General features: G+C 36.2%; 1 long non-coding RNA gene across 1 annotated transcript; it reads right to left on the bottom strand.

The window, feature by feature from the left end:
• Positions 1-715: 715 nt before the first annotated feature.
• LOC125386961 lies at positions 716-1,497 on the bottom strand. The gene is made up of 2 exons (XR_007227563.1): positions 1,312-1,497; positions 716-825 (listed from the first exon to the last, which is right to left on the bottom strand). It is a non-coding gene; the product is annotated as an uncharacterized LOC125386961 (long non-coding RNA).
• Positions 1,498-14,338: the final 12,841 nt, after the last annotated feature.

Here is a 14,338-nt window from a genome sequence, read left to right as displayed (position 1 = left end):
TCTGTGAAGCGAGAAAAGACGATTAACTGTGACGATAGTTTGGTCAACTCTACAAAGGGAATTGATGAAACTTCCGTGGATTTCGATTAGTCGCAGAAATCGTTGGATGATCTTAAGCAGACTTTCTGGTAGCAAAATGGTAAAAAGAAGTAAATTACACGCTCAAATATTGAAATTCTTCTTGATCTGTCATGGATACGTTTGCGTGGCTTAGTATAATTGTAACTCGTTCCACATACTCTGTGTCCTATATTTCGAGATAGTTGGACCCTAACCCCAAATCGTATCAAAATATTTGTTGCTTTTAATACATTGTATACTCCAAGCACATTCATCTGTAAGTCAATCAGCAGACTGAATTTCGTAGTTGTAAAAATGTTCTAAGTAGAGTTTATATCTAAATCATAACAAATTCGATGTTTGCGTTATCTTGTTTATTGCATTCTTTGTAATTCAATTGACAAAGAACAGGATTCTGAATACAGAAAATCAGTGAGCTAATAATCGACCAATTAGTAATCAACGTCCTTTGAATCTTGCAACGTCAATGCAATGAAGAACAAGAACAAAGATATGTGAATCATAAATTTTAAGAGACTGAAAATTTTCTGCACCATTTGGGTCTAAACTTTGGGTTGAACGCCATGTTACATCTACGTAAAATTCTGCATTCCACCGCAGGGGTTACAGCCATCACGTTTCGGGTTCAGAATTCGACGAAGTAACCAAAAACGACTGCACCAGAAGGAAGATGCAGAGAAGTCTTATCGCGCGCGTTCCACTTATCAGCCAACTCTTCATGGTACTTACCGGAAATTCACGCACCTGTTGGTTGCAATCGCAATTTCTGTTAATTGTCCCTTAGCAGGATTGAGAAAAAGCGTGGAAAACCTCTCACGAGATAAAACAGCGAATTAGATAAATGACGTTGGAAACATCTATGTTCATATAGAATTCATTAAAAAATAGAAACGATTCATAAAATTAAGAACTAAGAAAGACAGGTCAATCTTAAACATAATACCATTTACTTCTAAGAAAAATACGATGACATTTTTGAAAATTGCAGTTTTATTAAACGAGGACACAAATTGAGAATTGTACAAAATTCTTCGATCTGTTCACTAGGCGAGATAATTTAACTCGCTCCAATTTATACTCGGAAAATGATTAAAAATATCGTGATGATTCGATTATCAACCGATAGATATTCTTTGTATTTGTACGTTAGGTTTGGAGTTTCTCTTTCAGAATGCAATTCGTTCAAGCAATCTGTCTCGTTTCTAAGTGTCATAATGACTAGAACCGTACCTGTGAAGTGTCAATGACAAAATGTTGAACGTTGCTTGAAACCAACTGATCTTCAATGGCAGACCACAAGTAACTGTTTAGTTCTGTCTATAGAAATTTCAATTTATAGCAGGTTCTCGGACAAGTTATATTCGATAAACGATTTTCAAATCGCGGACGGCGGTCACGAATTCGAGATTGCGCTAATCGCTTCCCTGCATTGTATTTACGCAACTTTCCAGAGTTAGAATTTTGTTACGAACGCCTAAAAGACGCTAATGTTTGACAGGAGCGTTAGAAAATATTTGCATCTTCCAGCTTGAATCTTGGAAATCACAGGCAGCACGTGTTTCGTGCCAGCGATTTATAGAATACACGTTATATTTATATTATACACATAATTAATTCATACGTATGATTCATATAATAATCAAATGGTATCAACTTGTGATCTTGGAGCTTCGATCCTAATCTGACCACTTCCTAAATATTTCACTTCTAAAATATTTCTAATAATTTCTAAATATTTCACTTCTAAAAATTTCTTCCTAAATATTTCTTCTTCTACTAAACATTTTCATCTACATTTAAACAAGGTTGATGAAATCATGACACTATTACTATTATGCTTCTTTTATTACTAATTTACCACTAATGGCCGACGTTGTTGCCATGCCCACTAAAACCCCCTCCACCTTCATCGTCTGCTTTGAGGACAGACAACCTCGGTAAAACCTGTCGGCAGCCATGAGGGTTGACTTTTCATGCTCAGTCATTTTCCTACTACTCTAGAAATCTAAACAAATTGATTCTACAATGATGTACGACCAGGTAATTATATTATAATTTCCCTCTGAAAAATTATCATTTCAAACGATCGACATAGACGCACATTAAATACAAAATTAAATTTTTTAGAGATCAGACAATGTATACAGTTGTGACATAAATTTCCAAATTAGATATTAAATATTTTAACTCTACATATTCAAGAGTTGGCAGCCAATGAACAAATCTAACATTGTTTCTGGAAACTCCCCTTAATAACATACCTCCAGGACTTTCCTGCTTCCCTAGCTCCCGAGGGCATGCTGATTGTCTCATAGCCTCAGAGAACAATTCTATTTGTCTAATCATTTACCTGTAATCGATTTGCTCAACTATTTTTACAAATTCCTCGCATTATGTCACTTTATCGTCCGAAATGCTTATTTTCCTACTACCCTGGAAATCCAAAGAAATTGATTCTACAATGTTGTACTACCATGTAATTATATTATAATTTTCCTCTGAAAAATTATAACTTCAAACGAAACGACATAGACGCACACTAAATACAAAATTGAATTTTTTAGAGATCAGCCAATGTATACAGTTGTGATATAAATTTCCAGATTAGATATTAGATATTTTAACTCTACATATTCAAGAGTTGGCAGCCAATGAACAAATCTAACATTGTTTCTGGAAATTGTCCTTAATAATATACCTCCAGGACTTTCCTGCTACCATAGCTCCCGATGGCATGCTACTTGGCTCATAGGCTCACAGAACAATTCTAATTGTCTAATCATATACCTGTAATCGATTTGCTCAACTGTTTTTACAAATTCCTCGCATTATGTCATTTTATCTTCCTAATTGCTTATTTTCCTACTAAACTTTTTTGTTTCCTTTGCGTGGAGGGGGAAATGCTGTTAGGCATGCTCAGTGACAGCATCAAAGGGTTCTGTGCGACTCGGGCGGACGTTGTTGCCATGCCTACTAAAACCCCCTCCGGCGTCATCGTCAGCTTTGCGGACAGACAACCTCGGTAAAACCTGTCGGCAGCCATCAGGGTTGTTTTTTCATAATCCGTCATTTTCCTACTACCCTGGACATCTAAAGAAATTGATTCTACAATGTTGTACGACCACGTAATTATATTATAATTTTCCTCTGAAAAATTATAATTTCAAACGATCGACATAAACGCACATTAAATACAAAATTGAATTTTTTATAGATCAGCCAATGTATACAGTTGTGATATAAATTTCCGGATTACATATTAGATATTTTAACTCTACATATTTAAGAGTTGGCAGCCAATGAACAAATCTAACATTGTTTCTGGTAACTGTACTTAATAATATACCTCCAGGACTTTCCTGCTACCCTAGCTCCCGATGGCATGCTAATTGGCTCATAGGCTCACAGAACAATTCTAATTGTCTAATCATATACCTGTGATCGATTTGCTCAACTGTTTTTACAAATTCCTCTCATTATGTCATTTTATCTTCCTAATTGCTTATTTTCCTACTACCCTGGAAATCTAAGGAAGTTGATTCTACAATGTTGTACGCCCACATAATTATCTTATAATTTTCCTCTGAAAAATTATAATTTCAAACGATCGACATAGACGCACATTAAATACAAAATTAAATTTTATAGAGATCAGCTAATGTATACAGTTGTGATATAAATTTCCAGATTAGATATTAGATATATTAACTCTACATATTCAAGAGTTGGCAGCCAATGAACAAATCTAACATTGTTTCTGGAAACTGTCCTTAATAATATACCTCCAGGACTTTCCTGCTACCCTAGCTCCCGATGGCATGCCAATTGGATCATAGGCTCACAGAACAATTCTAATTGTCTAATCATATACCTGTGATCGATATGCTCAGCTGTTGTTACATATTCCTCGATTTCGCATTTTTTCTTCCGAATGGCTTATATTTCTACTACCCTGGAAATCTAAAGATATTCATTCTACAATGTTGTACGACCAGGTAATTACATTATAATTTTCCTCTGAAAAATTATAATTTCAAACTATCGACATAGACGCACATTAAATAAAAAATTAAATTTTTTAGAGATCAGCCAATGTATACAGTTGTGATATAAATTTCCAGATTAGATATTAGATATAATAACTCTACATATTCAAGAGTTGGCATCCAATGAACAAATCCAACATTGTTTCTGGAAACTGTCCTTAATAATATACCTCCAGGACTTTCCTGCTACCCTAGCTCCCGATGGCATTCTAATTGGCTCATAGGCTCACAGAACAATTCTAATTGTCTAATCATATACCTGTGATCGATATGCTCAGCTGCTGTTACAAATTCCTCGCATTATGTCACTTTATCGACCGAAATGCTTATTTTCCTACTACCCTGCAAATCCAAAGAAATTGATTCTACAATGTTGTACTACCACGTAATTATATTATAATTTTCCACTGAAAAATTATAATTTCAAACGATCGACATAGACGCACATTAAATACAAAATTAAATTTTTTAGAGATCAGCCAATGTATACAGTTGTGATATAAATTTCCAGATTAGATATTAGATATATTAACTCTACATATTCAAGAGTTGGCAGCCAATGAACAAATCGAACATTGTTTCTGGAAACTGTCCTTAATAATATACCTCCAGGACATTCCTGCTACCCTAGCTCCCGATGGCATGCCAATTGGATCATAGGCTCACAGAACAATTATAATTGTCTAATCATATACGTGTGATCGATATGCTCAGCTGTTGTTACAAATTCCTCGCATTTTGTCACTTTATTGTCCGAAATGCTTATTTTCCTACTACCCTTTTTCCCCTGCGCGGAGGGGGAAATGATGTTACGCATGCCCAGTGAACGCATCACTGGGTTCTGTGGGACTCGGGCGGACGTTGTTGCTACGCCCACTAAAATCCCCTGCACCTTCATCGTCTGCTTTCAGGACGGACAACCTCGGTAAAACCTGTCGGCAGCCATCAGGGTTGTTTTTTCATGCTCCGTCATTTTCCTACTACCCTGGACATCTAAAGAAATTGATTCTACAATGTTGTACGACCACGTAATTATATTATAATTTTCCTCTGAGAAATTATAATTTCAAACGATCGACATAGACGCACATTAAATACATAATTGAATTTTTTAGAGATCAGCCAATGTATACAGTTGTGATATAAATTTCCAGATTAGATATTAGATATTTTAACTCTACATATTCAAGAGTTGGCAGCCAATGAACAAATCTAACATTGGTTCTGGAAACCCCCCTCAATAACATACTTCCAGGACTTTCCTGCTTCCCTAGCTCCCGAGGGCATGCTGATTGGCTCATAGGCTCACAGAACAATTCTAATTGTCTAATCATGTACCTGTAATCGATTTGCACAGCTGTTGCTACATATTCCTCGATTTCGCATTTTTTCTTCCGAATTGCTTATATTTCTACTACCCTGGAAATCTAAAGATATTCATTCTACAATGTTGTACGACCAGGTAATTATATTATAATTTTCCTCTGAAAAATTATAATTTCAAACTATCGACATAGACGCACATTAAATACATAATTTAATTTTTTAGAGATCAGCCAATGTATACAGTTGTGATATAATTTTCGAGATTAGATATGAGATAATTTATCTCTACATATTCAAGAGTTGGCAGCCAATGAACAAATCTAACATTGTTTCTGGAAGATGTCCTTAATAATAATACCTCCAGGACTTTCCTGCTACCCTAGCTCCTGAGGGCATGCTAATTGGCTCATAGGCTCACAGAACAATTCTAATTGTCTAATCATATACCTGTGATCGATTTGCTCAGCTGTTGTTACAAATTCCTCGCATTATGTCATTTTATCGTCCGAAATGCTCATTTTCCTACTTCCCGTTCTTCCCCTGCGCGGAGGGGGAAATGATGTTACGCATGCTTAGTGACCGCATCACTGGGTTCTGTGGGACTCGGGCGGACGTTGTTGCTATACCCACTAAAACCCCCTCCACCTTCATCATCTGCTTTGAGGACAGACAACCTCGGTAAAACCTGTCGGCAGCCATCAGGGTAGTTTTTTCATGCTCCGTCATTTTCCTACTACCCTGGACATCTAAAGAAATAGATCCTACAATGTTGTACGACCACGTAATTATATTACAATTTTTCTCTGAGAAATTAAAATTTCAAACGATCGACATAGACGCACATTAAATACATAATTAAATTTTTTAGAGATCAGCCAATGTATACAGTTGTGATATAATTTTCCAGATTAGATATGAGATATTTTATCTCTACATATTCAAGAGTTGGCAGCCAATGAACAAATCTGACATTGTTTCTGGAAACTCCCCTCAATAACATACCTCCAGGACTTTCCTGCTTTCCTAGCTCCCGAGGGCATGCTGATTGGCTCATAGACTTACAGAACAATTTTAATTGTCTAATCATATACCAGTAATCGATTTGCTCAACTGTTTTTACAAATTCCTCGCATTATGTCATTTTATCTTCCTAATTGCTTATTTTCCTACTACCCTGGAAATCTAAGGAAATTGATTCTACAATGTTGTACGCCCACGTAATTATATTCTAATTTTCCTCTGAAAAATTATAATTTCAAACCATCGACATAGACGCACATTAAATACATAATTTAATTTTTTAGAGATCAGCCAATGTATACAGTTGTGATATAATTTTCCAGATTAGATATTAGATATATTAACTCTACATATTCAAGAGTTGGCAGCCAATGAACAAATCTAACATTGTTTCTGGAAACTGTCCTTAATAATATACCTCCAGGACTTTCCTGCTACCCTAGCTCCCGATGGCATGCCAATTGGATCATAGGCTCACAGAACAATTCTAATTGTCTAGTCATATACCTGTGATCGATATGCTCAGCAGCTGTTACAAACTCCTCGCATTATGTCACTTTATCGTCCGAAATGCTTATTTTCCTACTACCCTGCAAATCCAAAGAAATTGATTCTACAACGTTGTACTACCACGTAATTATATTATAATTTTCCACTGAAAAATTATAATTTCAAACGATCGACATAGACGCACATTAAATACAAAATTAAATTTTGTAGAGATCAGCCAATCTATACAGTTGTGACATAAATTTCCAGATTAGATATTAGATATTTTAACTCTACATATTCAAGAGTTGGCAGCCAATGAACAAATCTAACATTGTTTCAGGACACTCCCCTTAATAACATACCTCCAGGACTATCCTGCTACCCTAGCTCCCGAGGGCATGCTAATTGGCTCATTGGCTCACAGAACAATTCTTATTGTCTAATCATATACCTGTGATCGATTTGCTCAGCTGTTGTTACAAATTCCTCGCATTATGTCATTTTATCGTCCGAAATGCTTATTTTCCTACTACCCTTTTTTCCCCTGCGCGGAGGGGGAAATGATGTTACGCATGCTCAGTGACTGCATCACTGGGTTCTGTGGGACTCGGGCGGACGTTGTTGCTATCCCACTAAAAACATCTCCACCTTCATCGTCTGCTTTGAGGACAGACAACCTCGGTAAAACCTGTCGGCAGCCATCAGGGTTGTTTTTTCATGCTCCGTCATTTTCCTACTACCCTGGAAATCTAAGGAAATTGATTCTACAATGTTGTACGCCCACGTAATTATCTTATAATTTTCCACTGAAAAATTATAAATTCAAACGATCGACATAGACGCACATTAAATACAAAATTAAATTTTATAGAGATCAGCCAATGTATACAGTTGTGATATAAATTTCCAGATTAGATATTAGATATATTAACTCTACATATTCAAGAGTTGGCAGCCAATGAACAAATCCAACATTGTTTCTGGAAACTGTCCTTAATAGTATACCTCCAGGACTTTCCTGCTTCCCTAGCTCCCGAGGGCATGCTGATTGGCTCATAGGTTCGCAGAACAATTCTAATAGTCTTATCATATACCTGTAATCGACTTGCACAACTGTTTTTACAAATTCCTCCCATTATGTCAATTTATCTTCCTAATTGCTTATTTTCCTACTTCCCGTTTTTCCCCTGCGCGGAGGGGGAAATGATGTTACGCATGCTTAGTGACCGCATCACTGGGTTCTGTGGGACTCGGGCGGACGTTGTTGCTATGCCCACTAAAACCCCCTCCACCTTCATCGTCTGTTTTGAGGACAGACAACCTCGGTAAAACCTGTCGGCAGCCATCAGGGTTGTTTTTTCATGCTCCGTCATTTTCCTACTACCCTGGAAATCTAAGGAAATTGATTCTACAATGTTGTACGCCCACGTAATTATCTTATAATTTTCCACTGAAAAATTATAAATTCAAACGATCGACATAGACGCACATTAAATACAAAATTAAATTTTATAGAGATCAGCCAATGTATACAGTTGTGATATAAATTTCCAGATTAGATATTAGATATATTAACTCTACATATTCAAGAGTTGGCAGCCAATGAACAAATCTAACATTGTTTCTGGAAGATGCCCTTAATAATATACCACCAGGACTTTCCTGCTACCCTAGCTCCCGATGACATGCTAATTTTCTCATAGGCTCACAGAACAATTCCAATTGCACAATCAAATACTTGTGATCGATTTGCTCAGCTGTTGTTACATATTCCTCGATTTCGCATTTTTTCTTCCGAATTGCTTATATTCCTACTACCCTGGAAATCTAAAGAAATTCATTCTACAATGTTGTACGACCAGGTAATTATATTATAATTTTCCTCTGAAAAATTATAATTTCAAACCATCGACATAGACGCGCATTAAATAAAAAATTAAATTTTTTAGAGATCAGCCAATGTATACAGTTGTGATATAAATTTCCAGATTAGATATTAACTATATTTACTCTACATATTCAAGAGTTGGCAGCCAATGAACAAATCTAACATTGTTTCTGGAAACTGCCCTTAATAATATACCTCCAGGACTTTCCTGCTGCCCTAGCTCCCGATGGCATGCCAATTGGATCATAGGCTCACAGAACAATTCTAATTGTCTAATCATATACCTGTGATCGATTTGCTCAGCTGTTGTTACAAATTCCTCGCATTATGTCATTTTATCGTCCGAAATGCTTATTTTCCTACTACCCTTTTTTCCCCCGCGCGGAGGGGGAAATGATGTTACGCATGCTCAGTGACTGCATCACTGGGTTCTGTGGGACTCGGGCGGACGTTGTTGCTATGTCCACTAAAACCCTCTCCACCTTCATGGTCTGCTTTGAGGACAGACAACCTCGGTAAAACCTGTCGGCAGCCATCAGGGTTGTTTTTTCATGCTCCGTCATTTTCCTACTACCCTGGACATCTAAAGAAATAGATCCTACAATGTTGTACGACCACGTAATTATATTATAATTTTCCACTGAAAAATTATAATTTCAAACGATCGACATAGACGCACATTAAATACAAAATTAAATTTTGTAGAGATCAGCCAATCTATACAGTTGTGACATAAATTTCCAGATTAGATATTAGATATTTTAACTCTACATATTCAAGAGTTGGCAGCCAATGAACAAATCTAACATTGTTTCTGTAAGATGTCCTTAATAATATACCTCCAGGACTTTCCTGCTACCCTTGCTCCCGATGACATGCTAATTTTCTCATAGGCTCACAGAACAATTCCAATTGCCCAATCAAATACCTGTGATCGATTTGCTCAGCTGTTGTTACATATTCCTCGATTTCGCATTTTTTCTTCCGAATTGCTTATATTCCTACTACCCTGGAAATCTAAAGAAATTCATTCTACAATGTTGTACGACCAGGTAATTATATTATAATTTTCCTCTGAAAAATTATAATTTCAAGCTATCGACATAGACGCACATTAAATAAAAAATTAAATTTTTTAGAGATCAGCCAATGTATACAGTTGTGATATAAATTTCCAGATTAGATATTAGATATTTTAACTCTACATATTCAAGAGTTGGCAGCCAATGAACAAATCTGACATTGTTTCTGGAAACTCCCCTCAATAACATACCTCCAGGACTTTCCTGCTTTCCTAGCTCCCGAGGGCATGCTGATTGACTCATAGTCTTACAGAACAATTTTAATTGTCTAATCATATACCAGTAATCGATTTGCTCAACTGTTTTTACAAATTCCTCGCATTATGTCATTTTATCTTCCTAATTGCTTATTTTCCTACTACCCTGGAAATCTAAGGAAATTGATTCTACAATGTTGTACGCCCACGTAATTATCTTATAATTTTCCTCTGAAAAGTTATAATTTCAAACCATCGACATAGACGCGCATTAAATAAAAAATTAAATTTTTTAGAGATCAGCCAATGTATACAGTTGTGATATAAATTTCCAGATTAGATATTAACTATATTTACTCTACATATTCAAGAGTTGGCAGCCAATGAACAAATCTAACATTGTTTCTGGAAACTGCCCTTAATAATATACCTCCAGGACTTTCCTGCTACCCTAGCTCCCGATGGCATGCCAATTGGATCATAGGCTCACAGAACAATTCTAATTGTCTAGTCATATACCTGTGATCGATATGCTCAGCTGCTGCTACAAATTCCTCGCATTATGTCACTTTATCGTCCGAAATGCTTATTTTCCTACTACCCTGCAAATCCAAAGAAATTGATTCTACAACGTTGTACTACCACGTAATTATATTATAATTTTCCACTGAAAAATTATAATTTCAAACGATCGACATAGACGCACATTAAATACAAAATTAAATTTTGTAGAGATCAGCCAATCTATACAGTTGTGACATAAATTTCCAGATTAGATATTAGATATTTTAACTCTACATATTCAAGAGTTGGCAGCCAATGAACAAATCTAACATTGTTTCAGGACACTCCCCTTAATAACATTCCTCCAGGACTTTCTTGCTACCCTAGCTCCCGAGGGCATGCTAATTGGCTCATAGGCTCACAGAACAATTCTAATTGTCTAATCATATACCTGTGATCGATTTGCTCAGCTGTTGTTACAAATTCCTCGCATTATGTCATTTTATCGTCCGAAATGCTTATTTTCCTACTACCCTTTTTTCCCCTGCGCGGAGGGGGAAATGATGTTACGCATGCTCAGTGACTGCATCACTGGGTTCTGTGGGACTCGGGCGGACGTTGTTGCTATGCCCACTAAAACCCTCTCCACCTTCATGGTCTGCTTTGAGGACAGACAACCTCGCTAAAACCTGTCGGCAGCCATCAGGGTTGTTTTTTCATGCTCCGTCATTTTCCTACTACCCTGGACATCTAAAGAAATAGATCCTACAATGTTGTACGACCACGTAATTATATTATAATTTTCCACTGAAAAATTATAATTTCAAACGATCGACATAGACGCACATTAAATACAAAATTAAATTTTGTAGAGATCAGCCAATCTATACAGTTGTGACATAAATTTCCAGATTAGATATTAGATATTTTAACTCTACATATTCAAGAGTTGGCAGCCAATGAACAAATCTAACATTGTTTCTGGAAGATGTCCTTAATAATATACCTCCAGGACTTTCCTGCTACCCTTGCTCCCGATGACATGCTAATTTTCTCATAGGCTCACAGAACAATTCCAATTGCCCAATCAAATACCTGTGATCGATTTGCTCAGCTGTTGTTACATATTCCTCGATTTCGCATTTTTTCTTCCGAATTGCTTATATTCCTACTACCCTGGAAATCTAAAGAAATTCATTCTACAATGTTGTACGACCAGGTAATTATATTATAATTTTCCTCTGAAAAATTATAATTTCAAGCTATCGACATAGACGCACATTAAATAAAAAATTAAATTTTTTAGAGATCAGCCAATGTATACAGTTGTGACATAAATTTCCAGATTAGATATTAGATATTTTAACTCTACATATTCAAGAGTTGGCAGCCAATGAACAAATCTGACATTGTTTCTGGAAACTCCCCTCAATAACATACCTCCAGGACTTTCCTGCTTTCCTAGCTCCCGAGGGCATGCTGATTGACTCATAGTCTTACAGAACAATTTTAATTGTCTAATCATATACCAGTAATCGATTTGCTCAACTGTTTTTACAAATTCCTCGCATTATGTCATTTTATCTTCCTAATTGCTTATTTTCCTACTACCCTGCAAATCCAAAGAAATTGATTCTACAATGTTGTACGCCCACGTAATTATCTTATAATTTTCCTCTGAAAAATTATAATTTCAAACCATCGACATAGACGCGCATTAAATAAAAAATTAAATTTTTTAGAGATCAGCCAATGTATACAGTTGTGATATAAATTTCCAGATTAGATATTAACTATATTTACTCTACATATTCAAGAGTTGGCAGCCAATGAACAAATCTAACATTGTTTCTGGAAACTGCCCTTAATAATATACCTCCAGGACTTTCCTGCTACCCTAGCTCCCGATGGCATGCCAATTGGATCATAGGCTCACAGAACAATTCTAATTGTCTAGTCATATACCTGTGATCGATATGCTCAGCTGCTGCTACAAATTCCTCGCATTATGTCACTTTATCGTCCGAAATGCTTATTTTCCTACTACCCTGCAAATCCAAAGAAATTGATTCTACAATGTTGTACTACCACGTAATTATATTATAATTTTCCACTGAAAAATTATAATTTCAAACGATCGACATAGACGCACATTAAATACAAAATTAAATTTTATAGAGATCAGCCAATGTATACAGTTGTGATATAAATTTCCAGATTAGATATTAAATATATTTACTCTACATATTCAAGAGTTGGCAGCCAATGAACAAATCTAACATTGTTTCTGGAAGCTGTCCTTAATAATATACCTCCAGGACTTTCCTGCTACCCTAGCTCCCGATGGCATGCCAATTGGATCATAGGCTCACAGAACAATTCTAATTGTCTAGTCATATACCTGTGATCGATATGCTCAGCTGTTGTTACATATTCCTCGATTTCGCATTTTTTCTTCCGAATTGCTTATATTCCTACTACCCTGGAAATCTAAAGAAATTCATTCTACAATGTTGTACGACCAGGTAATTATCTTATAATTTTCCTCTGAAAAATTATAATTTCAAACCATCGACATAGACGCGCATTAAATAAAAAATTAAATTTTTTAGAGATCAGCCAATGTATACAGTTGTGATATAAATTTCCAGATTAGATATTAACTATATTTACTCCACATATTCAAGAGTTGGCAGCCAATGAACAAATCTGACATTGTTTCTGGAAACTGCCCTTAATAATATACCTCCAGGACTTTCCTGCTACCCTAGCTCCCGATGGCATGCCGATTGGATCATAGGCTCACAGAACAATTCTAATTGTCTAGTCATATACCTGTGATCGATTTGCTCAGCTGTTGTTACAAATTCCTCGCATTATGTCATTTTATCGTCCGAAATGCTTATTTTCCTACTACCCTTTTTTCCCCTGCGCGGAGGGGGAAATGATGTTACACATGCTCAGTGACTGCATCACTGGGTTCTGTGGGACTCGGGCGGACGTTGTTGCTATGCCCACTAAAACCCTCTCCACCTTCATCGTCTGCTTTGAGGACAGACAACCTCGGTAAAACCTGTCGGCAGCCATCAGGGTTGTTTTTTCATGCTCCGTCATTTTCCTACTACCCTGGAAATCTAAGGAAATTGATTCTACAATGTTGTACGCCCACGTAATTATCTTATAATTTTCCACTGAAAAATTATAATTTCAAACGATCGACATAGACGCACATTAAATACAAAATTAAATTTTATAGCGATCAGCCAATGTATACAGTTGTGATATAAATTTCCAGATTAGATATTAGATATATTAACTCTACATATTCAAGAGTTGGCAGCCAATGAACAAATCTAACATTGTTTCTGGAAACTGTCCTTAATAATATACCTCCAGGACTTTCCTGCTACCCTAGCTCCCGATGGCATGCCAATTGGATCATAGGCTCACAGAACAATTCTTATTGTCTAGTCATATACCTGTGATCGATATGCTCAGCAGCTGTTACAAACTCCTCGCATTATGTCACTTTATCGTCCGAAATGCTTATTTTCCTACTACCCTGCAAATCCAAAGAAATTGATTCTACAATGTTGTACTACCACGTAATTATATTATAATTTTCCACTGAAAAATTATAATTTCAAACGATCGACATAGACGCACATTAAATACAAAATTAAATTTTATAGAGATCAGCCA

This window comes from Bombus terrestris, unplaced genomic scaffold, assembly GCF_910591885.1.
Source record: "Bombus terrestris unplaced genomic scaffold, iyBomTerr1.2, whole genome shotgun sequence".
In the NCBI taxonomy this organism is placed as follows: domain Eukaryota; kingdom Metazoa; phylum Arthropoda; class Insecta; order Hymenoptera; family Apidae; genus Bombus; species Bombus terrestris.
The sequence above is the reverse complement of the archived record's forward strand: the minus strand, read 5'-3'. Positions and strand labels throughout refer to the sequence as shown.